The following is a 15,434-nucleotide window of genomic DNA, read 5'->3' as shown; positions in this document are numbered from 1 at the left end:
AATGTATCTAAACCACTACGGTCCTCCTCCCGGGTGACAACTGAGTTTAGGTCTGACTTGGCTGACAGTCATTCAAGGGTGAGAGGTTTGAATTATAACCATGCATGATCTTTTTAAAACATGACACAAAAGAGCATGAAGGAACAAACCTCTAAGTGTTTACTTCAGTTTCAATGACAGCATCAATTGGTGGAGCTGAATAGCCTTGGGAAAGAAATTCTCCAATGGAACCAAAGACGGAGAAGTTGATGGAGAGAGCAATTTAAATGGAGAGGAGTACGGAACATCTCAGGCGTCATGTGTTCATCTAGCTTCTTGAATCTTTCCTGTGCAGACATATTTTCATGTTTGAAAGTTTTACGATGGTACAATTGTTACTGTGACATTATAATAACCAAATATTTTTATACCAGTTAAAATCCTTTTTCATCAGTCAAACTCACTCAAACTGCATAAATGGAAGCATTTCCTGTCGAACTCGCCCAGCTCGACCCTTTCTTTGCTCCGGGTTTGGTGCGTGATGCCCAAACTGTAGCATAATTGGGTTTCATATTGTTATGAGATGTAAAAAGCTTCATCTTAGCTTTGCAGGAATTATCACAAACACAACATCATGATGGTGTTTGATGATTCAGCAATGTTTGTGGCAAGAATAATCTGAAATACAAAAAATTTGAAAGAATTCTAAAAGTATGATCGAAGAAGAGAGAAATAAAACTTTACTACAACTCACATATAATAATACAAATACAAAACAGAAGTAGCAACTACTTGTCTATTTTTAGCATAGCAAAAAAAATATAACTAAAAAACATACTTTAGTGTACATCAGGCAAAAGGTTCAAATACCGCCTTTGGTCTTCTCGGGCAGTGGAATGTAAAGGTAACAAAGGTAGTCTCTCCCACCTGAAAAGGAGAGGTTCCATTTATACCTAACAGTATATTATCTATAACAACCATGTGCTGATTTCCTCTCATTCCTATAAGGTAAATTACCAATTTTATCAGTTTCCATTTCACAATCACTTCAGCTCCTACTTGTAAAAAAAAAAAAAAAAAATATATATATTATAAAATTATATATATATATTTTATATATATATATATATTTTATATATTATTATATTATATATATTATTTTTTTTTTTTTTTTTTTTTTTTTTTTTTTTTTTTTTAAGAAAAAAAAAAAAAAAAAAAAAACTAATTTAAATTATAAATTTTTTTTTTTTTTTTTTGGTTGTCAAAAAAAAAAAAAAAAATAAGGAAATCCCAGGGAAGTTGGGTGATGTACTAAGGGGGAAAAGGGCCTCAATCAAACTCGAAGCTTCAAAGGCCTCCTTCTCATTAAGCATGGCCATGGCTTCCCTTAGTGGCAGGAGAGTAGTTATCCGACGTCACAATGTTCAAAGGTTTTCTTCTGGCTCATCTCCAGTAGTTCCTCATCCTTATCCTTTTGGGGAAGAGGTGAATTTATTGGTATTTCTTTCCTTTTTTTTTTCTCTTTTTTTTTGCGACAAACATTGAATACGTGAGCAAATGAATTCAAAACCAAAGTAGCAATCTTCTAAAACAGCCTACAAAAAACAGCTTTATGAAGATAATCATTATACAGGAAAGACCTTCCATCATAATTTATATCTTCCATTAACCCAAATTAAAGGTAGCTTTCATAGAGGCCGGGGCCTCCTGCCGGGGGCTTATATCGTCCCCCTAGCATGCGCGACCACTAAATCCCAAATACCAGCACCCCATGCCGTTCTTCGTAATACTACAAGAATATTGTTTTTTCAATTTTCATTATTTTTTTACAGTCTCTACTTGCCAAATTTCCTGATAAATCGAGACTAAAGGGGGTTTTTTTGTTGTAATATAGACTCCATAGTTGATCATTACTCGGTCTATAGTCCGAATAAAATAAGCAGTGTGTGGAAATCATGGAGTTGAAAATTGTCGTTTTGTTGCTTTTTTTTTTTTTGTTGCATAGTAAAAATGGGAAAGTGTTAAAACCAACTTAATCACACTTCAGTGGCAAAAAAATAATCTTTTCCCGGGATTGTAAAAAAAAAAAAAAATCATGGCATGTCCATGCATACTCTATGGCATGTGCGTACGTGCCCCGGCAGATGATCCCGCCATGCCATGGGATGTGCGTACATGCCCCCCGTCGGCAATGGGTTAATACCCATACAATCCAGATGATGTGACCCTGATGTCATGGAAAATTTAGCTTGAAAGGGTTTGGTGACGTGAACATGCCCTGAAAAACATAGGCAGCTGTTGGTGAACTGCTGTCGTAAGAATAGGCTGAAGGCCAGATCCAAGGGGTAACGTCTAGCACAAATTAAATCAATAAGAAAAAAAATAAAATTAGTAAGTGCAAAAAAATTTAAGAGGATAAATAGGAATTCTGAAAAAATACTCATAATACTAACTGATAAAATTATATAAGTCAAATCTGTTTATTATGAAAAAGGAATACACTCTAAAAGAAGATAATTGAAGTGTAGAGAATGTAATAAAAATCTTAATAGAAACCCACCTTTTATTTTTTTTTGAATCTGGTATTGGCATAAAACCTAGTCATCTAAATGCAGTCCTCTAAAAAGTACTCCGAACAGGGAAGGCTCGACAGGAACCTCAATTACTACTGGATTCACAAATAATTTGTGAAAAAGGCAAATGTCTATGGTGCAGACATGAGGATGATGCGGACACTGGAAAAGCCGCACCTAGAAAACAAGAACAGTACAAGATTACCAAGTGTACAGCCATTATTTTATCATCTGATATTCAAGATCTTGTAATTTTTTGGGAAAAAGATCTTGACCATTAAAATCAATAAAATTTTCCCTTCAAATATGTAACAGAAAAAAAAAAATATGTATAATGGGAAAAAAAAAAAAAAAAAAAGGACTGATGCTCTTTAAAAATCATAGAAATACCTAAAAGCATGCACAAAGTCTGCAGCCTTACCATGTCACGAAGTACAATCAAATAAAGTCGGTATTGATGTCTCGCTCATGAATTTCATCCACAATGACATGGGACACACCCTAAGTCCTCCTTCCAGTTTTCCCAATAACACTCCTACTGGGGCAGAACAACACCCCCCCATAAGGCCTGGGTAGCACGGGCCAAAACGAACAGGGGTATCCAATGCTTTGGCCTAGCTCTTCACCACGTTTAGTTTCAATGCGGTCAGCAACCGAAACTGCAGATATACGCCGTGGTTGTGTCACCACAATTGCAGTAAGCTCCTGAGCCAGACTGAATGTAGTCATCAAGAATGAACTGCAAACCTGCAAAAAATAATGGTAGTTTACAGTATATGGGGGATAAACTTTGTCGTAGTTTGCTCTGTCCATTTTTTGGGACACGATGGCTTTAAAAGCACTTGGTCACCAAGAAGGCAATTTTTAAAGGGCCTACCTGACCTCAACTGTTATTCTTAGAATTTTGGGAAAAGTTTTAATTCTAAAAATGTTATCATCATTGACACTGATTATAGTTTTAATAATAAAAATCATAAAAACAAACTTTTCTTCTGAAAATATAAGCAATAGGGTAGGCAGATAAGTGGGTAGACCTAGTAATAGACTCCTTGACAGGGAAATGTAAAATAACCCCCTTGTGTCAACAGGAAAAATTTCCAATCGTTCCACAGAAATTCAAACTGCAGTCTAAAATTAAAAAAATCATTAAAATAGGAAAAAATCTCCCTTTCCTATGTAAGTTCCACTTCCTCTTCTCACACTATACCTGAGTAGTCTTCCACAACCAGTGTTTCCTCTAATGATGACAATAGGTTTATCATATATAGCTTCCATAAATCTCTTGTTCTTGGAATTCACAGGGAGTTGAGCACGTTGCTGGGTCATATTCTGAAGGTCCCGATCAGTCTGCAGGCGCTCCTGATGGGATCCCCTGGGGGTTTCGCACTAATTTGATCCAAATTCATCTGCAACAGTTTAAGGTTTAAACTAGTTTCCACAATCTCGGAATAATAGGGTTCAAGTTTATGGGCATTGCAGAGCAACTTAACTTTTTTTTCTTTTTTTTTTTTGGTAAAATTTTTCCCATAAATAATGATTACAAATAGTAAGTACACCTTGGATTATCAAATATACTACAACTTCCTAAAGAGAGCCAGGCAGTTATTGAAAACCTCTCTTATAAAGTATATTATATATGCAAATAAGCGTAAATATATACATGAATAACAAAATACTAATAATGTCCCCCCCCAAAAAAAAAACACTCTCCTCAAAAAAGTAAAAAAAAATAAATAATAAAAAAAATAGACATACTGTAGCCATTTGGGCCTTCCATCAATGTTGCACCAGTCCAGGGATTCCAATTGGGCTTTGGAGGAGAAACCCTGACACAACACCACTTGTCAAATGGAGGGGGCCTCACTGGCCTGAAATTCTGAAGGTTAACATCTGCATCAACGACTTGGGGTGAGAAGGATCACTGAGGTTCTGGAATGAAATGGAAATAAAATTAAAGCCACACAACACCTACACCTCTTTTGAAAAAATTTGAAGGGACCCAAACAAGTTTTGAAAACATTTAATTTCCTTTTCTAAAATAAACATGAACATATGTCATTGTGTTCATTGCCCAAGTAGTATCCCCTCCCTTTTTTTTTTATGTAATATTGTGTATGTAGTAAGCAGCAAGGATATAGAATTACCATATGCTTTCATGTATTTCCACATTCCTAACAGTTTTTGTACATAAAGATATGTACTGAAAGCAACTTACTGGCTGTACTGGAAACACTTCGTAGATTTCAGCACAGCATCCATCTGAGTGACAAGTTCCGGGGACATCTGAACCCCCATAAGGGGAAGCTTCTCACTCTTTTCTTTTTAAGAGTTCCAGAGAAAGCTTCAATCACATTCAAGTGGAAACAACTGCCTGACAAGTGACAGGGCACAGTTTTTGCTTGCTGCCGCTTATTAGACCCATTTTCACGACCATATAGCTCTGAGGGAGGTTGTTATATTAGCTGGATGAAAGGTGAAAATACTGTAGAAATGAAGTATATAAATATTTTCATTTTATAATTTAGGATCACAATTCACATGCATAAAACAGAGAAAGAGGAAAGAAGTGCTTAAGATAAAAGAAATTTAACTATGGTCCCTTGCCCCCTTTTCAGGCTTAATTCCCATGCAAAAATTCATGCGTCTTACAACACTTCCCTTTGTCAAAGCCGTCTAAATTAAATATAATATTAGAAATCCTCATGCTATTATACATATTCTTCCCTATGGTATTATTATACAAAAACAATTATTTTCCCACTTCTTTGTATCCAATACTAAATCACGCAGTGCTACCTCTTGGTTCCTCTGTATACATACATAACAGTTTGTGTAATAATGCTGTAATATCATCAAAGAAAGCAGGATCTATGGCTTTTCAATTTTTTAAAAACTTGTTAATCCCCTTTTTATAAAAAAAAAAATAATAATAATAATAAAAATAAATAAATAAATCAACTACATAGAAATTTAAAATTTATCATTTCAAGGTAAGGTGTAAAATAACAAATAAACTAAATCGCAACTCCACAGGCAAAATGGCAAGAAGCTTAGTGACACAGCATTACCTCAGCAGCCAGTTTCTTCTTTTTTATTTTCTCAACATTTCAAGTCATACATTTCTTATGGCACAGAAAAAACTGGACTTCCACTTTGGCAGCAAACATTTTTACAGCATTTTGAGCAAAGAATGTGACTTTATGAATTCTGTTCACATCTATTGGGCAGTTTTCATAGTTTATATTACGTCCATTTTTTTATACTAAGCATTAATTACTTGTGATGTCAGTGATATCACGATGTCCACAGTTTTAGCAAATAAATTAGATTGGGGTGAATTAACCCCCCAAAAAATTTTCTGTACACTTGGGCTATCCTGGAATTAACAGGTTGTAACTGTGAAATAGATTCTATATCTTCTAAGTGTATGAGAGTGTTAAGCCACATCTATTTAAATTTCTATCATAAATGACTAGTGGGGTAATTCCCAGCATTGAAAACCCCAAAAAATTGAAATTCACTGTTTGCTTTTTTTTTCCTTTTTTTTCTTCTTCTTTTTCTAATTATTTTCCCTAGTATACAATACCATATAAGCAACCTGCTGTGTTTCCCATCACTTACTAAAATGGGAAAAGAAAATGGCAGATAACAAAATGCAGAAGTTGTAAAAAAAAAACTAAATGCAGCAATACAGATGATGAAAAGGAAAAGTTTGTTCACTAGACTACCCGTAATTGATGGAGATGTGCATTAATTTCAGTACTATACCAGATGAACAAATTTGCCATAAGAATTTTTAATGAATACTCCTGTATGAAAGTATACATGTATATAAAAAGGCATGTGTATATATGCATGTATGTATATGTATAAAACAACTAAAATATGCAAATCTGTGCAAACCCACCACCCCCAAAATGAAAAAAAACATCCCTACATACCTCTCCCAAATTGCTTGAGTAAAAAGACATTTGAGCTACGAAGCTCCTGTCAGGGAAAACCAGAGAGTAAATTAAAAAATGATACACACATGGACAATCTCTAATTCCACACATCAAAAGCATGCTTTTATGCTAGTTACTTAACAAAAAGGGCAACTTAACACAAAAAATGGAGTTTTTTTCATTTCCATTTTTCAGCCCACAAATTTTTAAATCTTTGCACAGCTATGCAAACATTACTCTTATTCATATATGATCTCCAAGATAGTCCTAATGGCTTTAACTCCATTTTTGTGAGTAATTAAGGCTGACATTAAGCCTCTATATGTCAATCCATTTTCAAAGCTAACCTGTATTTTTTATTTACTAAATTATTAAGCTAAAGAAAAATTATTATAAGCTTGATAAAAATATCAAAATCATCTGACTCATTTTCAAGGATGAAGGTTACAAGTTATTACAGAAATTAAATCTGAAGCATAAATTGATCTTCTAACTCTTTCATTGTACTCACTTGTATGTTTCCTGTTATATATCAAAAGAATATTTAAAGTCTAACAACACTTTTGAATAGTATTTGAATCACAAAACTAGTTAAAGTATTTTTATACAAAGAAATTATTTTATTGTGTTCCAGGCCTTCATTACATCTCTTACCCAGAGAGAGAAGTTAATAATGGTTTCTTCAATTAACTAATAAAAAGGACTGAATGCTGCAGGATTTCTATAGTTGTGCAATGAGAAGTTACAATATTCATGTAACTAAAAAAGAAAAACAGAGCAAGGGGAAGAACACAAGTTACAACCTCTGTAAGTACTTACCTTTCAAAAAGCAAACGAGAAAGTCGGTTCTTTCAGGTGTAGAGAACCATCATCTGCTGCCTGTGGGGAACACTGCTCGTGATATATAATTTATCCCAGCCTCAAAATTAAGCCCCAAACATTTACAAAGCTAAACAAGAGTGCACGGTCTTTTGTTTAAGCTTGACTGCAAACAATATCCAAGAATATTAAAGCACTTCATAAATATATTTTTTGCAAAACAGATATCTTTATGACTTGTTTTCAAAAATAAATACAATAAAAAGATACATACTCCAAAAAACCTACATATCACACTATTCTATCTGCCAACAAGTTTTTACATAGGCTGGTAAGGCAACAAGGAACAAGTCGAGCCCAGATAGCACATAACTGAGCTCAACTTCTATTCCCTTACAAATGTCTGATCACCACGAGCAGTGTCCCTCACAAGCACAGTTGTGTATTATATTCAAACCCTTTTCTTTTTCTCTCATACAGTGATGAGAGAGAAGAAAATAAAAAATACCACTGCCTTTAGAACCTGTAAACATCAAGTCAGGTTGAAAAGGCAGTACCAAAGATCTCAGAAAACCAACTGGGGCTCAATCCTTGCAGTACATATGAGCCAGATTTGCTACATAAAGCCACTACAAGGTATCCAAGTCTGGACATACTGATACCCTATCAATATGTCTCTACAAGAATAACCTAAGTTTTTTTCTTCACAACCTGTATCTATTATTCCCCAAGACTGTCAGGAAAAGTTAACAGCCTTTTAAGTATATTTTTGCAGACAAAAGGAAAAAATGAATATAAAACATTTGTTAATAATACCTAAAAATCTTTCCTCATCTTACTAGGACTAAAATAATAATTCATAAAAAAAAATTATATCTAACTATATTACATCTATATCTATATTACATCTATATCTATATTACACCTATATCTATATTACATCTATATTACATTAATCTATATTACATTATATCTATATTATATCTATATTACTATCTATATTATCTATATTATATCTGATATTTCTTTGGGTATATGATTAGGTCTTACATCTATACTGTGAAAAAACATTCTTGGCATCACAAAAAATATAAGCTAAGCACAGCTGTAATACAATATAATTCTGGTTAAAGTATACAAAAGGACTATACAGGCTTGGGAGAAATGGCAAAGCTCCTTGGTTAAGACAGTTTTGCTTCTATATGGTCTTTGTTTCTGTGTTAAAGAGGGGTTCATTCATATGTTTGTGTAATGCTGGATAGAATATTCCCTGACCAAATCTTGGCTTTAGTTTTTCTAATTTCTACTTTCTTTTACTTTCTTAGAATGAGTTTCAACTGAATTTGCCCATATCTCCCACCTAAAACCTCCTGGTTCACCAAAGGATTCCCATAGGCTGGAGTTAGGGACTTTAGCTCTAATGAGTGTGGTCCTGTTGTAAACTTTTACCCTAATTTCTTTTTAAGCAATACTTTATCCTATTTATATGCACTGAAATATGCTAAACTGTTGCTCTATTAGTTACTATCTCAATTTGTACAACTAATTTAACCCAAAATACTAAGTTATCAATGTAAATGGTGCCATTTACTGGGAATCCTATTCCAATGTTTATACTGTATCAATATGGTTCATCTGCACTTTAAGCTCCATTTTTATCACACAAGAAGGTACTAACCTACATTATCCACTTTACTAAACTACATTACTATTAAAGATATAGCTTTTGGAATGCATTGCATTTTTTAGTAATCTTACTATCTAACTCATTGTTAACCTAATTTAAAAATTTCATTATATGGTCACTGCAGAGTGAACAAACAAAATAACTACACAAAAACTGAGAAACCTACACTTCCATGTTCATTATTTTTTCAGTCTACCTGGCATGTCCATCACACATTCCCTATTCCATGTCATGTTACAGGATCCAATGAATCAACAACTATTACTCACACCAAAACAACCTATTCTATCAAAACTTCTTATAGATCATGGTCACTGTCCCATTTGAATTTAGGGGTCACATTCCTAAATTCTAGATACTATTTATAAATACATATAACAGAATAATGGACAAGCATCAATCAATCAGAAAACATGTAGACACAATGTGTTATATAGTTTAGTTTATACATTACAGTGAGGTTTTACATCATACTGTTTAGGCCAAAGGATGCTTTACAAATGCATTTAAGTAGGTGATATAACTGATCAAAATGTAAAGCCTCTTTGTTAACTTCTAAATCTACTTCTTATGTGAATACTGAAAAATTAATACTATAAAAACACTAACTTTTTTACAAATTACTAAATATCATGCAAGAATTCAAGATACCAAAAATCAAATATAAAATTCACAACTTTAAATACTTTATGGTTGCTATTGCTATTAGTCTATAAACCATAATATACCATATTAAAATAAGGAACCCTGTAATAGAGCAATCAATGGGAGTATACTTCGATATATATGGATAAACGTAAGACTATCAAAATACAAAAAATATAAATTCTAAATTTAACTGTTATGATCCGGTCCAACTGCACTGTACTTATAGTCAGCATTAATTTTGTTACTCTGAAGAAACATGTGTAGCCGTGATTTGGCATTCTCAATTGTCCAGTTTCCATGAATGTTTTGCCGTAAGGTCAACATCTTCAGCCTAAAAACAAATAAAGAACTGGTATTCTATGCAATATTTTTAACATAAAAGACTAATCAATATATCCAGAAAATTAAAAATTGCTTTAGAAGAAAGGCACTCCATGTCTCACATCTTCTACTTTCTTCCTTTCTTCCACTCGCTCCATGTAGGTCATTGGTCGGCCACCTGCTGAATTGGGCGGTACACATTGCCTTCATCCCGAAGGCCTGGAACAGTGCCATAGGCATAGAAGGCTGGAATCCACCCTCCCCAAGTAGTCCTCCACTGCCAATCTCCCCCAGCATTATCTGTGCCCTGGTCAGAGATGAAAATTGACAATTACATATCGAAGTATCCTATTCCTTATTGCAAGAATATAAAAAAATTAAGCAAACCTTGCCTTACAGATGGGAATTGTACTAACAAATGAGGAATTCTTACATGTAAATCAGGAACTTCACTCTCATTCACTTCTCCTTGCCGGATGAGGAACTGGACAAAGTCCTTTGCTGCATTGGCTTGTGCATCTTTCTTGTTGGTTGAGTTCCCAACACCAACATAATTGTAGTTGCCGACTCGCACCTCACACAGAAATCTCTGACGATGCTTGTGGCCCTAAAAATATCAATAATTTTTAGATCTCAGCACTCTCATTACATACAAGTATATTTATTTATTTAATAAAAGTTAGTCTTCTACTTGTATCCTTCATTATCCAATTGCCTCTCTCCCTATGAAGAATACTATTACTGAGAAGGTGCCTACAAAACACAAACAAAAGATGATAAAAAAGTCTTCTGAAAGCACAGGAATGTATTCCCCCATCCTACTTCCAAGTGGCTGCTCCACAGGTCCTTTTAACACATTCAACTTTGTATTCAGCCTCACACTTGTTCTTGGGGTTGTTTACCAGATACTTTTTGATATTTCCAATGTTAAATAATATAAGAATAATTCTAAACAAAAGCATTTTGAGGGCGGAATAGGGATAGGAGTAAAATGGTTTCTTCCAAACAGCTCTTCCAGTTCAGTTTTAGAATTTTGACCAAAATCTTTTCCCCTAACCATCAACATATTAAGAATATGCTATACTAAAGTATGAATAAGGGAAAAAGCCAAAGGAAATTCCATTATTAAGTACTTAAGTATTTCCGAGTAAGTTGGTTGGTAAAATTACTAGAAAAAAAAACAATCAAATTATTCTTTTTCATATCTGACTCATCAACTGCCACTATGTAACCCAATGTTTATGAACAGAAGCCTTACTGCAGACAAAAAAATAAATAAAATAAATAAATTTTACCACACAAGAAGACCACTTCCAGAATATTCTGAAATAAGTTTACTTGCACTAACCTGAATTTCTGACTTCATAGTTGGGTGTGACCTTCTTTTTCCCACAGAAGGCATATAACCATGACTTCACATTTTCTGCCATATTCCTTGTGCCTGTATATAGAGAAAAGAAAATATATATATACATACTTATTTTCATTACCTTCATCCAGATAATACATGATCCTTAACCTAATACATACTTCACATCATGATTGAACTAGTGGTAGTTCTGGATGATGGGTTTTCCCATCATGTTTGACTTGGGCACAGCTATGGAGGATGGATCATTTACATCATGTTACTATGATGCATGTATTCTGTCCTGTTCTTTATAAGGACCCTCATGCCCACAAGTCACATGCCCTTAGGCATTGCCTGAGAGAGAACAGGATGTGTTAGGCTCTCTAGTTGGCTAAGAGGGGCAATATCTCACACATAAATCACTGGCTTGCTAACCCAGGAAGATATCAGTAACCCTGGGGAGGCAAAGCCCCCCCACCAACCCTAACCCGGGCCATGGCCCAAGGATACACAGTCACAGCAATTTAGGAGTGTTAAATAGAGACCAAGTTGGGATTTGGTCTCTGGTGAAAGTGTCTGCACTGTAAAGATTTACCATAACCTACACTAGTTTATCAAATACACATTGTATTTGAGCATGAATATTATTCTTAACCATTTCCGACGGGTGGCATGTACGCACATGCCATTGTATGGCGGGACCATCTGCCGGGGGCACATACGCACATGCCATAGAGTATGTATGGACATGCCATGAGTTTTTTTTTGTTACAATCACGGCAAAAGATTATTTTTTTTTGCCACTGAAAGTGTGATTAAGTAGGTTTTAACACTTTCTCATTTTACCATGCAAAAAAAAAAAAAAGCAACAAACCGACGATTTCAACTCCATGATGCCGCACACTGCTCATCTATTCGGACTATAGACCGAATAATGATCAATTATGGAGTCTATATAACAACAAAAATACCCTTCAGTCTCGATTATCAGGAAGTTTGGCAAGTAGAGTCTGTAAAAAATAATGAAAACTGAAAAATACAACATATCTTGTAGTATTACAAGAAACGGCATGGGATGCTGGTATTTGGCAAGAGTGGTCCACATGATCGGGCGACTATATAACCCCTGGCAGCAAGGCCCAGGCCACTATGAATACTACCCATCGGAAAAGGGTTAAATCAGGAAAGGTTTCCACTAACCTGAAACTCTTAACTTCATAGGTGGGCATGCCCTACACTAATATAAAAAAATAAACTATATAAGTATAAGCATAGAAACTTAAATTAACCTTTCTTCAATACCTCTGTGATAGACCCTAACAAACGTCTTTATCATCAATTTAATTTGTCTGCCTAATTATACATACCATGCCTGAGTCTGCTGGCAAGGCACACCTGTAAAGGCAGGGGGAGGACCCCTCTGAAACCCCTTGATCTTGGCTCCTAACAGTAACATTGTAACAATATTCGTTACAACTGGAAACCTCTAAGTCTGGAGCCATATTTCATAATATTAAAATAAGCTAGTTATAACAAAAAGAATTCCAAACATGCATTAAAATTCTGTCTAACACAATACCAGAAATAAGAATGTGTACACAAACATGCATTATCAGAAGTGAAATTCATATGATGGAAAAAAAATAAAGTAGTACACATCAAAAATAGAACTGATGTGAGACTCGAACTCCTACAGTGAATCTAGTTTGCAATACTAATTAGGTGGAATTGTGGTAGTGTGACAGGTTAAATAAACTGTCATACTGTCATGACAATGAGATTTTCACACACAAGTCAGAATACCTTAATTAGTTTAATGTGGTAAAAATGAATTAGTTTCATTTTCCGTGCAAACCTTTGTTTTTTGTGTCAGCAACCCCATTTTTGTTACAGGCTTTAGTTGATATTCATGCAGGGAATGTAGATGAAAAGTGCCTTCAGATATTATATATATATCATATGACAGTTAATCTTTACAGTATGGATGCACTAAGCTATGGCAATGATGATGCTATCCTTGTAGAGGGCAAAATGTTGAAGTTGTTGGTACAAGAAATAATCTATAGACAATTAACCCAGTGCTGACAGGCATGGCACAGCTCAGGCAGTGGCCAAAGGGCTTCCAGTCTGGCAATTTAGACTGTTTAATAAATTCTGTGATGTGGAGTTGGGTCTTAGTCTCCAGTGAGTGCATCCATAGTATAAAGAATTACCCAGATGACTTCCATATACTGTTAGTCGTTCAAGTAAAATTGCAATACACTGAAACTGTCTTACATTTAACTAAAATAAAAGTGAAACACTTATGGTTCCACCTATTTTCTTTAATATTATTTCAATAACCAGGGAAAAGTTAAGGCAAATCTAGAATTGTTTGTTAACCCAGTTACAACATGTAATGTCTAATCATGTCACTGAAAACAATTTTTGAAAACAAAGGACATCCAATCACATCATGCTCCAAGTTGTGCATTACACAGTTCTCTGGCTGTGGTCAAGGAGGTGAGACAGCCAAAGGTAGGCTTAAAGCTTTCTTCTTTGGCCATGAGTAACGAGCCAGGTAAATATACACCTCTGAGTTTTTTATGCACCACATAAATTCTAACAAAATTAGACTTCATACGGTTCTTAATTTTACTGAGAGCAACACTCAAAGATAAGAGGGAAATGGACCCTGCCATCTATTGAGCATAAAAAATAGTAATAAATAACACAGGTACAGCAGCTAATATTCACCACAAAATGACAATAAATAGTTGCTGCACATCACCACTCAACACGATCACAGCCAGAGTTCTTAATGTTGATTTTAGTAAGTTGGCAAGAAGTGCTAATAAAGGGGGGTAGAGGGGGCTTATTCACTGTCTAAAGAAGAAATAACAGGTAGGAATGGTTTGGTTTGGAATCTGGGATTGCATGATACCCAGGTTTTGGGACCGTCTCTGGAGGATGCATCTCTCTTGGTAATAAATACCCTTCATTGAAAGGGTATTGTTAAGTAAGGGCCAGTTCAACCCTCATTTTATCAAAATATCCAAAATAAGCAGAAGCCAAATCACCCCTTGCATCCAAATAAACAGGTAATAACAGCGTCAAAAAGAAAAAAAAATGCTGGGAAAAAAAATTAAGAATGCTGCATCAATCACTGCTTGGCAGGAGTACACATACCTTCTATAACTAGTGTATTAATACTGAGGTACAGTTGGTTTTCCTCGAACAGGAATAACTTCAGAACCAATCAAATCCCATAATTACTGCATGAAAGCGAGATAATGATAATACAAATTGAAAAGCCAAACAAACAATCGGCAACTAACCGCCATTCAACAGGACTCACGTGTTATCTAAACTGAAAGATTATTCTAAACAATTAAGTAATTCAGTTCCAACTACCTTCTACCAGAACAAGCATGAGGAAAGAATGAAAATACAGACTAAGAGGACGCGTAAAAAGGCGAAACAAACCTGAAGTTAGACGCCGCAGAACCCACCGCGTCTACAGCCTTCGACCCCGTGGACAAGACGTGATGCGCTGCGCCGCCTCTACGACGCCGGCCAGTCGTGTACTAGAAACAACAACGGGATGAACGCTACAAAACATAAACCATATATTCTTATGAATATTAAAACATGTCCAAATAAACGCATACAATAAATATTTTTATTATATTTTATCGTGCATAATCTCAACGACAGGGTCGTCAATTTTTTTTTTTTTTTAAGCACAATCCAGTTTGATTTTCTACACTACCTTCACTATCCAGTGGTGTCCATTCTATCGAGCCTTTCTTTCAACCCCGATGTCAGTTCATATTTGGTTGTGTGTGGTGTGTGTGTGTGTGTGTGTGTGTGTGTGTGGTGTGTGTGTGTGTGTGTGTGTGTGTGTGTGTGTGTGTGTGTGTGTGTGGTGTGTGTGGTGTGTGTGTGTGGTGTGTGTGTGTGTGTGTGTGTTGGTGTGTGGTGCGCGCGCGCGTGTGGCGTATGTTTGTGTGCGCGTGTGCGCGCGTGTGCGTGTGTGCCCGGTGTGTTTCTTATCTAGTTTCAATACGGGAGAAGAGCTAAGCTCAGATGATCCCGTCTGCTATATTTAGGTTATCATATAACTTTATATT

The 15,434-nt window shown here is 35.2% G+C and overlaps 1 pseudogene; it reads right to left on the bottom strand.

The window, feature by feature from the left end:
- Positions 1-597: 597 nt before the first annotated feature.
- On the bottom strand, positions 598-15,133 carry LOC119570888 (annotated as a pseudogene).
- Positions 15,134-15,434: the final 301 nt, after the last annotated feature.

Source organism: Penaeus monodon, unplaced genomic scaffold (genome assembly GCF_015228065.2).
Source record: "Penaeus monodon isolate SGIC_2016 unplaced genomic scaffold, NSTDA_Pmon_1 PmonScaffold_4273, whole genome shotgun sequence".
Lineage (NCBI taxonomy): Eukaryota > Metazoa > Arthropoda > Malacostraca > Decapoda > Penaeidae > Penaeus > Penaeus monodon.
This window is presented reverse-complemented; position numbering and strand designations above follow the sequence as displayed.